The following is a 13,712-nucleotide window of genomic DNA, read 5'->3' on the forward strand; positions in this document are numbered from 1 at the left end:
TGGACGAGGTTTCAGAGTCAGGGAGGGGTGTTGGGAACGGAAGGGGTTACAGAAACAGGGAGGGGTGTAGGGGATCGGAGGAGATTACAGAGACAGGGAGGGGTGTTGGGATCGGAAGTGGTTTCAGAGACAGGGAGGGGTTTTGGGGACCAGAGGGGGTTATGGAAGCAGGTAGCGGTGTTGGGAGTGGAGGGGTTTACAGAGATAGGGAGGGTGTTGGGAACGAAGGGATTTACAGAGACAGGGAAGTTTGTAGGGGTCCAGAGTGGGCTTACAGAAACAGGGAGGGGTGTTTGGGAACAGATGGGGTTACAGAGATATGGAAGGGTGTGGGGATCGGTGGAGTGTGGAGACTGCAGGAGGATTCAGAGATACGGAGGGGTGTAGTAACCGGAGGGGGTTACAGAAACAGGGAGGGATGTAGCGGACCGGAGGAGTTTACATAGACAGGGAGGGATGTTTGGAACAGAAGGGGTTACAGAGAGAGGGAGAGGTGTAGGAAACGGAGGGGTTACAGAGACAGGGAGTGTTGTAGGGGACTGGAGGGGATGACAGAGACTGGAAGGGGTGTTTGAAACAGAAGAGCTTACAGAGACAGGGAGGGGTGTTGGGGACCAGAGAGGATAAAGAGACAGGGATGGTTGTAGGGAATGTAGTGGTTATAGAGACAGGGAGGGGTGCAGGGGCCCAGAGTGGGGTTACAGAAACAGGGAGGTGTGTGGGGAACACATGGGGTTACGGAGATAGGGAGGGGTGTTGGGGACTGGAGGAGGTTACAGAGACAGGTAGGGATGGAGGGGACCGGAGGAGGTTTCAGAGACAGGTAGGGGTGTTCGGAACTGAAGGGGTTACAGAGACAGGGAGGGGTGTAGGGAACGGAGCTGTTACAGAGACATGAAGTGGTGTTGGGAACTGAAGGGGTTACAGAGATAGGGAGGGGTGTAGGGGTCTAAAGGAGGTTACAGAGACAGGGAGATGTGTTGGGAACGGAAGGGGTTACAGAGACAGGGAGTGGTGTAGGGGTCCAGAGGAGGTTACAGAGACAGGGAGGAGTGTTGGGAACGTAAGGGGTTTCAGAGACAGGGTGGGGTGTTGGGACCCAGAGTTATTAAAGAGACAGGGAGGGGTGTAGGAAACGGAGGGCGTTACAGAAACAGGGAGGGGTGTAGGGGACCAGAGGCGGTTACGGAAGCAGGGAGGGGTGTAGGGAATGGAGGGGTTACAGAGACAGGGAGGGGTGTAGGGGACCGTAAGACATTACAGAGACAGTGAGGGATGTAGGGGACTAGAAGAGATTACAGAGACAGGGAGGGGTGTGGGGGCCGGAGGAGGTTTTAGAAACAGGGAGTTGTGTTTGGGACTGGAGGAGGTTACAGATACAGGGTGGGACATAAGGGATCAGAGGGGCTTACAGAGACAGGGTTGGTGTGTAGGGACCGGAATGGGTTCCAGTGACAGGGTGGTGTTACAGAGACAGGGAGGGGTGTAGGGAATGAAGGGGTTACAGAGACAGGGAGGGGTGTTGGGATTCAAGGTGGTTATAGAGACAGGCGTAGGGGACTGGAGGGGATTACTGAGAGAGGAAAGGGTGTGGGGACCGGAGAGGTGTGGGGACAGGAGGAGATTTCAGAGACACGGAGGGGTGTAGGAACCGGAGGAGATTACAGAGACAGGGAGGGGTGTTGGGGACCAGAGGGGATAAAGAGACAGGGACGGTTATAGGGAATGGAGGGGTTACAGAGACAGGGAGGGGTGTCGGGGTCTGGAGGGTGTAACAGAGACTGGGAGGAATGGAGAAGACTGGAGGAGGTTTCAGAGACAGGGAGGGGTGCTGGGAATTGAAGGGGTTAAAGAGACAGTGAGGGGTGTCAGGGTCTGGAGGAGGTTACAGTAACAGGGAGGGGTGTTGGGAACGGAAGGGGTTACGGTGATAAGGAGGGGTGTAGGTGACCGGAGGAGGTTACAGAGACAGGAAGGGGTGTTGGGAATGGAAGGGTTTATAGAGACAGGGAGGGGTGTTGGGGACCCGAGAGGTTAAAGAGAAAGGGAGGGGTGTAGGGAACAGAGGGATTACAGTGACAGGGAGGGGTGTAGGTGACTGGAGGGGGTTACAGTGACAGGGAGGAATGGAGGGGACTGGACGAGGTTTCAGAGTCAGGGAGGGGTGTTGGGAACTGAAGGGGTTACAGAGACATGGAGGTGTGTAGGGATCCGGAGGAGATTACAGAGACAGGGAGGGGTGTTGTGATCGGAAGTGGTTTCAGAAACATTGAGGGGTGTTGGGGACCAGAGAGTTTAAATAGACAGGGAGGGGTGTAGGGAACAGAGGGATTGCAGAGACAGGGAGGGGTGTAGGTGACTGGAGGGGTTTACAGAGACAGGGAGGAATGGAGGGGACTGGACGAGGTTTCAGTCAGGGACGGGTGTTGGGAACTGAAGGGGTTACAGAGACAGGGAGGTCTGTAGAGGTCTGGAGGAGATTACAGAGACAGGGAGGGGTGTTCTGATCGGCAGTGTTTTCAGAGACAGGGAGGGGAGTTGGTGACCAAAGGGGGTTACGGAAGCAGGTAGTGGTGTTAGGACTGGAGGGGTTTACAGAGACTGGGAGGGGTGTTTGGATCGGAAGAGTTTACAGAGACAGGGAGGTGTGTTGGGGACCAGAGAGGGTAAAGAGACAGGGAGGATTGTAGGGAATGGAGGGGCTACAGAGACAGGGAGGGGTGTGGGGACTGTAGGAGTATATAGAATCAGGGAGCGGTTTGGGGTCCGGAGGGGGTTACAGAGTCAAGAAGGGGTGCAGGGGACCGGAGGGCATTATAGAAACACGGAGGGGTGTACGGGATAGGAGGGTTACAGAGACAGGAAGGGGTGTCAGGACCAGAGTGGATTACAGTGACAGGGTGGGTTTTAGGGGGTTACAGAGAGAGGGAGGGGTGTGGGGACCAGAGGGGTTTATAGAAACAGGGAGGGGTGTGGGTACCGGAGGAGGTTATCTGAATAGGGAAGGGTGAAGGCAACCGGTGGAGGTTAGAGACATGGAGAGGCGTACGGGACCTGTGGGGGTTATCGAAACAGAGGCCTTTAGGGGACAGGAGGGGCGTTACAGTGAAAGGGAGGGGTGTAGCGGACTGGAGGAGGTGCCAGAGACAGGGAGGTGTGTAGGAAATGGAGGGGTTCCAGAGACAGGGAGGGGTATTGGGGACCAGATGTGCTTAGAGACAGGGAGGGGTGCAGGGGACAGTGGGGGGGGGGGTTATAGAAATAGGGAGGGGATTAGGGTACGGTGGGGGGGGTTACAATGACTGGGTGTGGTGTCGGGGAATGGAGGGGGTTACAGAGACAGTGAGGGTTGTGTGGACCAGAGGGGGGGTTATAGAAACAGGGAGGGGTGTGGGGACTGGAGGAGGTTATTGAAACGGAGGGTTTTAGGGGACTGGAGGGTGTTACAGAGAAAGGGAGGGGTGTTGGGGACCGGGGGGGGGGGGTTAAAGAGACAGGGTGGGGTGTAGGAAATGGAGGGGGTTACAGAGAAAGGGAGTGGTGTGGGGACCGCCGAGGTTACAGAGACAAGGAGGGGTGTCTGGACCGCAGGAGGTTCTAGAAGCAGGGAGGGGTGTAGGTGACGGTGTGGTTACAGAGACAGGGAGGTGTATGGGGACCATAGTGGGTTCCAGTGACAGGGTGGGGTGTAGGGGACCAAAGCGTGTTACAGAGACAGGAGGGCTATAGGGGACCGAATGGTGGTTTACAGAGACAGGTAGGGCTGTCGGGGACCAGAAGGGGTTACAGAGAAAGTGAGGGGTATGGGAACAGGAGGAGGTTATAGAGACAGGGATGGGTGTGGGGACCGGGGGTGATTATAGAAACAGGAGGGGTGCAAGGACCAGGAGAGGGTGGAAGTGCGGGGAGAATGGGGTGGTTACAGAGATTGGGATGGTGGTGGACATGGTGGGGAGAGGTGTTTTCAGATGTTTGGTGGAAGTCATGGTAAGGATCAGGGGCTTGGAGGGTTTGTAGGATTCAGGGGCTGTACCCTCTCACTCTCTCCTTCCGTCCTCCCACAGCTGTTGAACCCCTTGTTCCAGAGTGCAGTCACCACCACCATCAACCCGCAATACATTCCTGACTAGACCAGACCCTCCTGTCCTGGACTTGACCATCAATGAGATGAGACCCTCCTGCCCTAGACCTGACCCTTGACTTCGACCAGACCCTTGTGCCCTGGACTATGCCGGAAATCTGAGTCTCCCTGGAAGCAGAGCCAATTTTATTCTAGGCCTGAAGCAAAACCCTGGGATCAGATTCTCTGCAGGACGTCTGTCCTTGGTAAACTTGTACCTCTCACTTTGTTCATTTTAGATTGGTTACAGTGTTTGAGCTACCGAAAGAAAATAGACACACACACCGAGAGCACTTCAGTTTATCCAAATCTTTATTACAAATTCTAAAGCTGATATCAAACTATAATATGCAAGCCCTTCCCAATTATACTTGGACTGGACTGGTCCCAACTGCCGAAGCAAGGCAACGACCGCACACTTATAATAGGTTGTTGGGGCACCAGTAGCAGCTTCTCCACCTCCCCTGACCGGGACGTTGGCTGGACTCAAGAAGTTCTTCTTGCTGAGAGATGTTGCCACCTCTTGGAGAGTCTCAAACTTCAGCAACGGGACCATGGCTTATATTACCCAAAACTGCTTACCCAAGCACCTATTCCCAGCTCAAAAAGAAAGATAAGCAAGCAAGCTAGCATGCCGAGGCTTCTATCGAATAACATAATTTTCAGCTTATCACTTTGAATACAATGGTTTATTTTGGATCAAAGTTAGGTCTCTGCCTGAAAGACTGTGTCCAAAACAAGCAGGAAGATTAAATGTTCTTGGTACACAGATGTCTTTTTTGTCAGATAACTGCATCTCTGGCCCCTTGGTGGAATTTAGCTGATGTCTGCTGATTCTAAAAAACAAGCAGGTTCTCAGCCTTGCAGAAGCAAAGGCTGCAAAAGTAAAAAACACGGTTTAAATCTATTGCAACGTCAGGTTTGAATTGTCATCTTGGGAAGATCCAGACTGTCACTGCATGGGGAGACACAAGGCAGGGGACAGGAAGGAAAGGGTAGACCACAGGAACAGACCCTTATCCCTGTCGACACTGACCCCGCATTCCCACGTCAGGACCCTCTCCTCCTTGCCTGTTCAAAAGTCCGACTAAATGCTCATTAAACCCAGTGACTGTATCTGATTCCACCCCCTCCTCTGGCCATTGGTTCCAGATACCAACCACTCTCTGTGTGAAGTTACCCCTTGGGTCCCCTTTAAATCTCCTTCCCCTCCCCTAAAACCTGACCCTCTTGTTTTTGATCCCATCACCCTAGGATCTGACAACCTCCACTGTTTATGCCTCACAATGACCCCAAGAATGTGTGATGGGAAGGTGGAGAGGAAGCTTCACTGTGTCTGACCCCAGCAGTGTGATGGGACGGGGTGTCTGACCCTGGGAGGGTGTGATGGAATGGTGTGGAGGGAGCTTCACTCTGTGTGATGGGACATTGTCAAGGGTGCTTCATTCTGTGTCTGACCCTGGGAGTGTGATGCGACAGTGTGGAGGGAGCTTCACTCTGTGTCTGACGCCAGGAGTGTGTGATGGGACAGTGGGGAGGGAGCTTCACTCTGTGTCTGACCCTGGGAGTGTGTGATGGGGCAGCGTGGATGGAGCATCACTCGATTTCCCACCCAGGCATGTGTGATAGGACAATGAGTTTCTGCACTGTTGTCTGCTACTTTGAACTGTTGATACTGGAAGGGCTGTTCTTATTTATTCCTCTCACTTCATTGGACTGTGCAGTGAATGAGATAGACATTTGTGTGGTGTTACATCAATAAACTGATGTATTCTTCACCCTGCTATACTCTGGGCTGTTGTAACTCTGCACAGGGGGCCACCTTGCCCCAACACAGTTACCAGGAGCTCTTGTGACTCCAGCACATCCAATGTCCATAAAGCCCAGTGAGCACACAATGGACCCAGAAAGCACATCCCACACGTCTCTAACCGCGTCACAGAACTCAGCTCTGTCAGTCAGCCTCAACCACAAAGCATATGGAAACATCTTCGAACACGCGATTGTGGGGAGGGCTGACCTATAAATGTGTGAAATGGGTAAGAGGTGACCTATAAATGTGAGATGCATATGCCTGCAAGTACATGCAGCAGAGTGGAGTCTGCACGTATTATACCTGTGTGGTAGGGATGTAACCAGTACAAGATCAGTATGCACAGGGTTAACCAATTCATAAGATGGGTTCATGAGGGTCTATTGGAGTATTGGAGTGTGCTGAACGGTGTTTACTCCTCGAGAATGGTTGGAACCGCACTCACCCAGGCAAGTTAGTGACCCCTCATACCCAATGGGGAAGAATACTGTGGCAGATGTGGGGTGCATGAACTAACTCCACCCAGGCAAATGAGCTGTGTTCCCTCACACCACTGACCTAGGTGCAAGGTCATAGAAGGCCTCTGAGAGTCAGGGAGAAACTGAGTACGGTTGCATTGTGTGCAGAAAGTGGTGACCCAGGGGATGCCACACTTGCCTACAAGGGTCAGGGCAGTGAGTCCAGGAGCAGCGATGTCCCATACAACTATCCAGGATGTTGGGGAGACTACACTTGAAGTATTGTGCAGTTCTGATCCCCAAACTGGAAAAATTTACCAGGATGTTTAATTTACTGGTGTTTTTTGAGGATGTAACGAGTGAAGTGGATGGAGGATAACAGTCTTTGACAGGGGGCTTATTAAAGACTTCTGCACAAGATCAGGATTCATGGAGTTGGGGGTGGTGTGTGGGCATGAATAGAGGATTGGTAAAGCAAAAGAAGGCAGTGTTGAAATAAATGGGTGTCCACTTTGAGCAGGAGAATTTCTTCAGCCAGAGGGTGTAATTTGCTTACACAGGCAGTTGTGGAGGCCAGGTTATTGGGTGTATTGAAGGCAGAGATTGATAGGTTCTTGATTAGCCAGGGTTTCAAAGGTTATGGGGAGGCCGGGCAGTGAGCAAATGGGTCAGCTCGATTGAATGGTGGAGCAGACTCAATGGGCTGAATAGCCTATTTCTGCTCCTGTGCCCTATGATCTTGTCTGGTTGGCAACCATTGGTGAGTGGAGTGTGCAAGAGTCGGTGTTGGGCCCACAACTGTTTGCAATGTACATTAAGGATTTGGAAGAGAGGATCAAATGCAGTGCAGCCAAGTTTGGTGGTGACACGAAGTTGAGTGGAAAAGCAGGTCATGCACAGTGTCTGCAGAGTAGTACAGACAGGTTGAGTGAAGCAAGGGTCCAGCCAATTACAGTAAATGCAAGTTAGCCAATTTGGAAGGAAAAGTAATAAGTGAAAGATTACAACATGCTGCCATGCAGAGGGACTTGGGACAACTAATCACAGGTCATTAGGATGGGAAATGGGATGATGGCCTTCATTGCTGGAGGGATGGGATTTCAGGGCAGGGAGGTTCTGTTCAACTATGTCTTAGTGAGGCTGCACATGGAATACTAAGTGGAGGTTCTGGTCTCCTCTCTGGAGGAAGGATAGACTGGCTGTGGAGGTGGTGCAGAGGGGGCTCACCAGGTTGGTCCAGAGATGAGGGGTGAGCCTGTGGGGAGAGATCGAATCACCTGGGACTGTACTCAATGGGGTTTACAAGGATGAGGGTGTCTTACAGAGACACAGATCAAATAGAAGCAGGGAGATTGTTTCCATGGGGATGTGAGAATTGAACGAGGGGACAGAGCCTCCAGATTTGGGGAATACATTCAGAATGGAGATGAGGAGGCTCTGCTTCTCCCAGAGTGGGGAAATCAGTGGGATTCTCTGGGAGTAGATTCAGGACGGAGATGAGGAGGATCTGCTCTCCCAGAGAGTGGAGAATCAGTGGGATTCTCTGGGAGTGGATTCAGGATGGAGATCTGCTTCTCCCAGAGAGTGAGGAATCAGTGGGATTCTCAGCCTGAGTGGGGGATGCCCCATTAAATGTACTTAAGTCACAGAAAGATGGATTTTTGAACAGTTCTTGGAATTGAGGGCAATGGGGAAGGGGTGGGTCAGCGGAACAGAGTCCACGGTGTGATCTCACTGAAAGGGGCTGTGGCCAGAATGGTGGTGGGATGAGCAGCCAAGCAGCACAACAGGTCAAAAGGCCAGAATCGGGGAGCAGGCTCGACAGGCTTGGATGCCCTGGGACTGGAATTACAAGGAGAGGCTGGGACTTATCTTCCTGGAGTGGAGGAGGCTGAGGGGGGAACCTCATAGAGGTTTACAAAAATAGGATGTGGGTGGTCAGACTTTTCCCCAGCGTCAGGAGGGAAGGGGGATGGTGGTCTAAAACTAAAGGGCACATGTTCAAGGGGAGAAATTTAAAGGGGACCTGAGGGACACCTTCTTCACACAGAGGGTGGTGGGTGTGTGGAACAAGCTTCGTCAGCATGGAGGGGTTTGGCCAAAAGGCCTTGTTTGTGCTGGTTGCCTCTGTGATATGTGGGTGGGATGGCGAAGGGTGGTGGAGGGGGAAGAGAAGGGGACACAACTTGAAGCCTGGAATGGTGAAGTTGCGCGGTTCGAAGAAGATACTGAGATCAGGCGTTGGTGCCGTCGCATTTTATTTCCATCATCTCTGTGCTGTCTCCAACAGGGCCCCAGTGTCCAATGTCATCGGCAGGCACGTGGGAAGGGAAATCAGGCCGCAAGATAGGCACACACCAGGGGGGGGGGGGGTCCTTAACACAGAGCCGAAGCATCTGCTGTAACACTCCCTCAGACCACTCTCCCCAATGCATGCATACACGGAGTTCCAGATGAGGAACTGCACGTGGGCCTGTGCTGGTGTGTGTTGACTCGAGTGGAAGTGCATGGGGGGGGGGGGGGTTATCAAACATCATTGACCAGACCAGCTGCAGTGTTATCACCCAACAACTTCCCTCTCTCCCACAGAGCCCTCGGCGAATGCCTCCCTCCTTCCTGGTCTTCATCCCCTCCCATGAGCAGTGTCCCAGGGGAAAGGGGATACTTTCTGCCCTGCTCACAATTGCTGGGAACCAGAAGGGAAGGGAGGAGCTGAGGAGGGTGGGGTGTGGGGCATGTCCCCATCGCCAAGATTAAGACAGCGGTCACCAGCTCCAACACATATGCAGACAAGGCACATAAACATGGCTGTGCACTGTACCTGGACCACACACACACACCCTGCTGACACACAAATTGACCATAGACAAGTCTCACGCTTGCACACAGTAAATGCACCACACTCAAGAGCACAAACTGCATGCACACACAGCCCTCAGACACAAACTACATTTGAACCCACACACAAATCTGAAGCTCGCACAGTAAACCCACTGCTCAGACAAACTGCATGCACACCCACCGCTCTCAGACAAACTGCATGGTCATCCACACACAGCAAATGCACACCACTCAGATGCACCAACTGCATCCACACAAACAAACCCTTGTAACTTTAACCCCCTCTCTCTCAGGCTGTTGTGAGGAGCAGCTGAGCAAGGATCATGGGGGGAGGTCATCAACATCCAGTACTCACTCCCTCCCTCCCATCCCCAGGCTCCAACCTCCTCCTCCTCCTCCGAGGCCCTGGCCTTCAGCCCCTGGGTCAGGCCTCACTACACATGGCCAAACACCCTGCCCTTCCCTCGGCATCCCATCCAGCCGGAAGGGGGCAGCCCCCTCTCAGGAGAGGGTCACCTCCTCCTGCCGCGTTCCCCCGCTGCACTTCCCCTCCCTGGTCAGCTGGGAGCTGTGGGGGATCTGGCAGACTTCGGCATAGCTGAGTTTGCGTGTCTCCTGTGGAGAGGAAAGCAGGCACTCGTTCAATCCCATATCCCTCTCACCGAAGCCCATGGCGGAAATGACCAAGGCCTCTTGAGCCCATCCCTCCTGCAAATACTCACAGAAGACGAGTAGATGGGCAGTCGGGACCTTCTGGAGTCAGCCGGGGGCATTGGGACTGAGGGAGTCCTAATAGGATGCAGAAATGGATCCATTGGCAGGCAATCCACTGTTTGGAGACTGTGTGGGTAGGAGTTGGGGTGGTGGTGGTGGGGAAGAACAGAAACGATTGAAGGAGATGATTCATTCAGAGTTCATTGTGCACAGTCTGTTACCTCACACTCCCCTGCCCCCCACCCGAGGTTTTCCCCTTCTTTACCAAATGATTTCCTCCGTTCATGATCTCGTGCTCTATCGTGCATTGGCATCGAGGAGTCAGGGTGAATCACGATTGAAAATCCCAGCCACCGACCACTTTTTCATGAGACAGTACGTCTGGGGCTGGTCTGACCAATGCATGGTGCTCCCGGTGTGGTCGGCCCCAGCGACACAGAGACGGGAACTGTGCATGGGGCTCCCGGTGTGGTCGGTCCCAGCGACACAGAGACGGGAACCGTGCACGGGGCTCCCAGTGTGGTCGGATCCAGAGACAGGAACTGGGCACAGGGCTCCCGGTGGGTTGGACCCAGGGACAGGAACTGGACACATGGCTCCCGATGCGGTTGGACCCAGGGACAGGAACTGGGCACGGGGCTCCAGGTGCGGTTGGACCCAGGGACAGGAACTGGGCACGGGGTTCTCGGTGAGACGGACCCAAGGACAGGGACGGGGCACGAGGCTCCCAGTTGGTCGGACCCAGAGACGGGAACTGTGCACAGGGTTACCGGTGTAGTCGGACCCAGGGACAGGAACTGGGCACGGGGTTCCCGGTTGGACGAACCCAGGGACAGAGACTGCGCACGAGGATCCCGGTTGGTCGGACCCAGGGACAGAAACTGGGCACGTGGCTCCCGGTGTGATCGGTCCCAGCGACACAGAGACGGTAACTGTGCACGGGGCTACCGGTGTAGTCGGACCCAGGGACAGGAACTGAGCACGGGGTTCTCAGTTGGACGGACCCAAGGACAGGGACTGGGCACGAGGTTCCCGGTTGGTCGGACCCAGAGACAGGAACTGGGCACGGGGCACCCAGTGTGGTCGGTCCCAGCTACAGAAGAGACGGGAACTATGCACAGGGTCCCGGTGTAGTCGTTCCCAGCAACACAGAGGCTGGAACTGTGCACGGGGCTCCCGGTGTAGTCGCTCCCAGCAACACAGAGGCGGGAACTGAGCACGGGGCTCCCAGTGTAGTCAGACCCAGGGACAGGAACTGGGCAAGGGGCTCCCGGTTGGTCGGACCCAGAGACAGAAACTGGGCATGGGGCTCCCGGTTGGTCGGACCCAGAGACAGGAACTGGGCACGGAGCTCCCGCATGCTCGGACCCAGGGAAAAGAACTGGGCACGGGGCTCCCGGTTGGTCGGACCCAGAGCCAGGAACTGGGCATGGGGCTCCCGGTTGGGCGGACCCAGGGATAGGAACTGGGCACGGGGCTCCGGGTGTGGTAGGTCCCAACGACACAAAGATGGGAACTGTGCACGGGGCTCCCGGTGCATTGGGACACAGGGACAGCAACTGGGCACGGGGTTCCCGTTGCAGTCGGACCCAGGGACAGGAACTGTGCACGGGGTTCCCGGTGAGGTCGGACCCAGGGACAGGAACTGGGCACAGGGCTCCCGGTTGGTCAGAGCAAGGGACAGGAAATGGGCACGGGGCTCCCGGATGATCGGACCCAGGGACAGTAAATGGGCATGGGGCTCCCGGTGTGGTCGGTCCCAGCGACACAGATACGGTAACTATGCACGGGGCTACCGGTGTAGTCGGACCCAGGGACAGGAACTGGGCACGGTGTTCTCGGTTGGACGGACCCAAGGACAGGGACTGGGCACGAGGGTCCCGGTTGGTCGGACCCACGGACAGGAACTGGGCACGGGGTTCCTGGTTGGACGAACCCAGCGGCAGGGACTGCGCACAAGGATCACGGTTGGTCGGACCCAGGGACAGGAACTGGGCACGTGGCTCCTGGTATGGTCGGTCCCAGCGACACAGAGACGGTAACTGTGCACGGGGCTACCGGTGTATTCGGACCCAGGGACAGGAACTGGGCACGGGGTTCTCGGTTGGACGGACCCAAGGACAGGGACTGGGCACGAGGCTCCCGGTTGGTCGGACACAGGGACAGGAACTGGGCACGGTGCTCCCGGTTGGTCGGACCCAGGGACAGGAACTGGGCACGGGGCTCCCAGTTGGTCGGACCCAGGGACAGGAACTGGGCACGGGGCACCCAGTGTGGTCTGTCCCAGGGAGACAGAGTCGGGAACTGTGCACGGGGTCCCAGTGTAGTCGTTCCCAGCAACACAGAGGCTGGAACAGTGCACGGGGCTCCCGGTGGAGTCGCTCACAGCAACACAGAGGCGGGGACTGTGCACGGGGCTCCCGGTGTAGTCGGACCCAGGGACAGGAACTGGGCACGGGGTTCTCGGTTAGACGGACCGAAGGACAGGGACGGGGCACGAGGTTCCCGGTTGGTCGGACCCAGGGACAGGAATTGGACCCGGGGCTCCCGGTTGGTCGGACCCAGGGACAGGAACTGGGCACGGGGCTCCCGGTAGGTCGGACCCAGGGACAGGAACTGGGCACAGGGCACCCGGTTGGTCGGACCCAGGGACAGGAACTGGGCACGTGGCTCTCGGTGTGGTCGGTCCCAGCGACACAGACACGGTAACTGTGCACGGGGCTACCGGTGCAGTCGGACCCAGGGACAGGAACTGGGTACGGGGTTCTCGGTGAGACGGACCTAAGGACAGCGACGGGGCACGAGGCTCCCAGTTGGTCGGACCCAGAGACGGGAACTGTGCACAGGGCTACCGGTGTAGTCGGACCCAGGGACAGGAACTGGGCACGGAGTTCCCGGTTGGACGAACCCAGGGACAGAGACTGCGCACGAGGATCCCGGTAGGTCGGACCCAGGGACAGGAACTGGGCACTGGGCTCCCGGTTGGTCGGACCCAGAGACAGGAACTGGGCACGGAGCTCCCGCATGCTCGGACCCAGGGACAAGAACTGGGCACGGGGCTCCCGGTTGATCGGACCCAGAGACAGGAACTGGGCATGGGGCTCCCGGTTGGGCGGACCCAGGGATAGGAACTGGGCACGGGGCTCCGGGTGTGGTAGGTCCCAACGACACAAAGATGGGAACTATGCACGGGACTCACGGTGCATTAAGACCCAGGGACAGCAACAGGGCACGGGGTTCCCGTTGCAGTCGGACCCAGGGACAGGAACTGTGCACGGGGCTCCCGGTGAGGTCGGACCCAGGGACAGGAACTGGGCACGGGGCTCCCGGTTGGTCGGACCCAGGGACAGGAACTGGGCACAGGGCTCCCAGTTGGTCGGACCCAGGGACAGGAACTGGGCACGGGGCACCTAGTGTGGTCTGTCCCAGCGACACAGAGTCGGGAACTGTGCACGGGGCCCCGGTGTAGTCGTTCCCAGCAACACAGAGGCTGGAACTGTTCACGGGGCTCCCGGTGTAGTCGCTCACAGCAACACAGAGGCGGGGACTGTGCACGGGGCTCCCGGTGTAGTCGGACCAAGGGACAGGAACTGGGCACGGGACTCCTGGTTGGTCGGACCCAGGGACAGGAACTGAACACGGGGCACCCGGTTGGTCGGACCCAGGGACATGAACTGGGCACGGGGCTCCCGGTTAGGCACGGGGCTCCCGGATGGTCGGACCCAGAGACAGGAACTGTGCACGGGGCTCCCGGTGAGGTCGGACC

The 13,712-nt window shown here is 56.2% G+C and overlaps 1 pseudogene; it reads left to right on the forward strand.

Annotated features, from left to right (window-relative positions):
- The window catches only part of LOC138746631 (integrin beta-7-like), a 35,739-nt pseudogene extending 29,841 nt beyond the window's left edge, over positions 1-5,898 (forward strand).
- Positions 5,899-13,712: the final 7,814 nt, after the last annotated feature.

This window comes from Narcine bancroftii, chromosome 12 (genome assembly GCF_036971445.1).
Source record: "Narcine bancroftii isolate sNarBan1 chromosome 12, sNarBan1.hap1, whole genome shotgun sequence".
NCBI lineage: Eukaryota > Metazoa > Chordata > Chondrichthyes > Torpediniformes > Narcinidae > Narcine > Narcine bancroftii.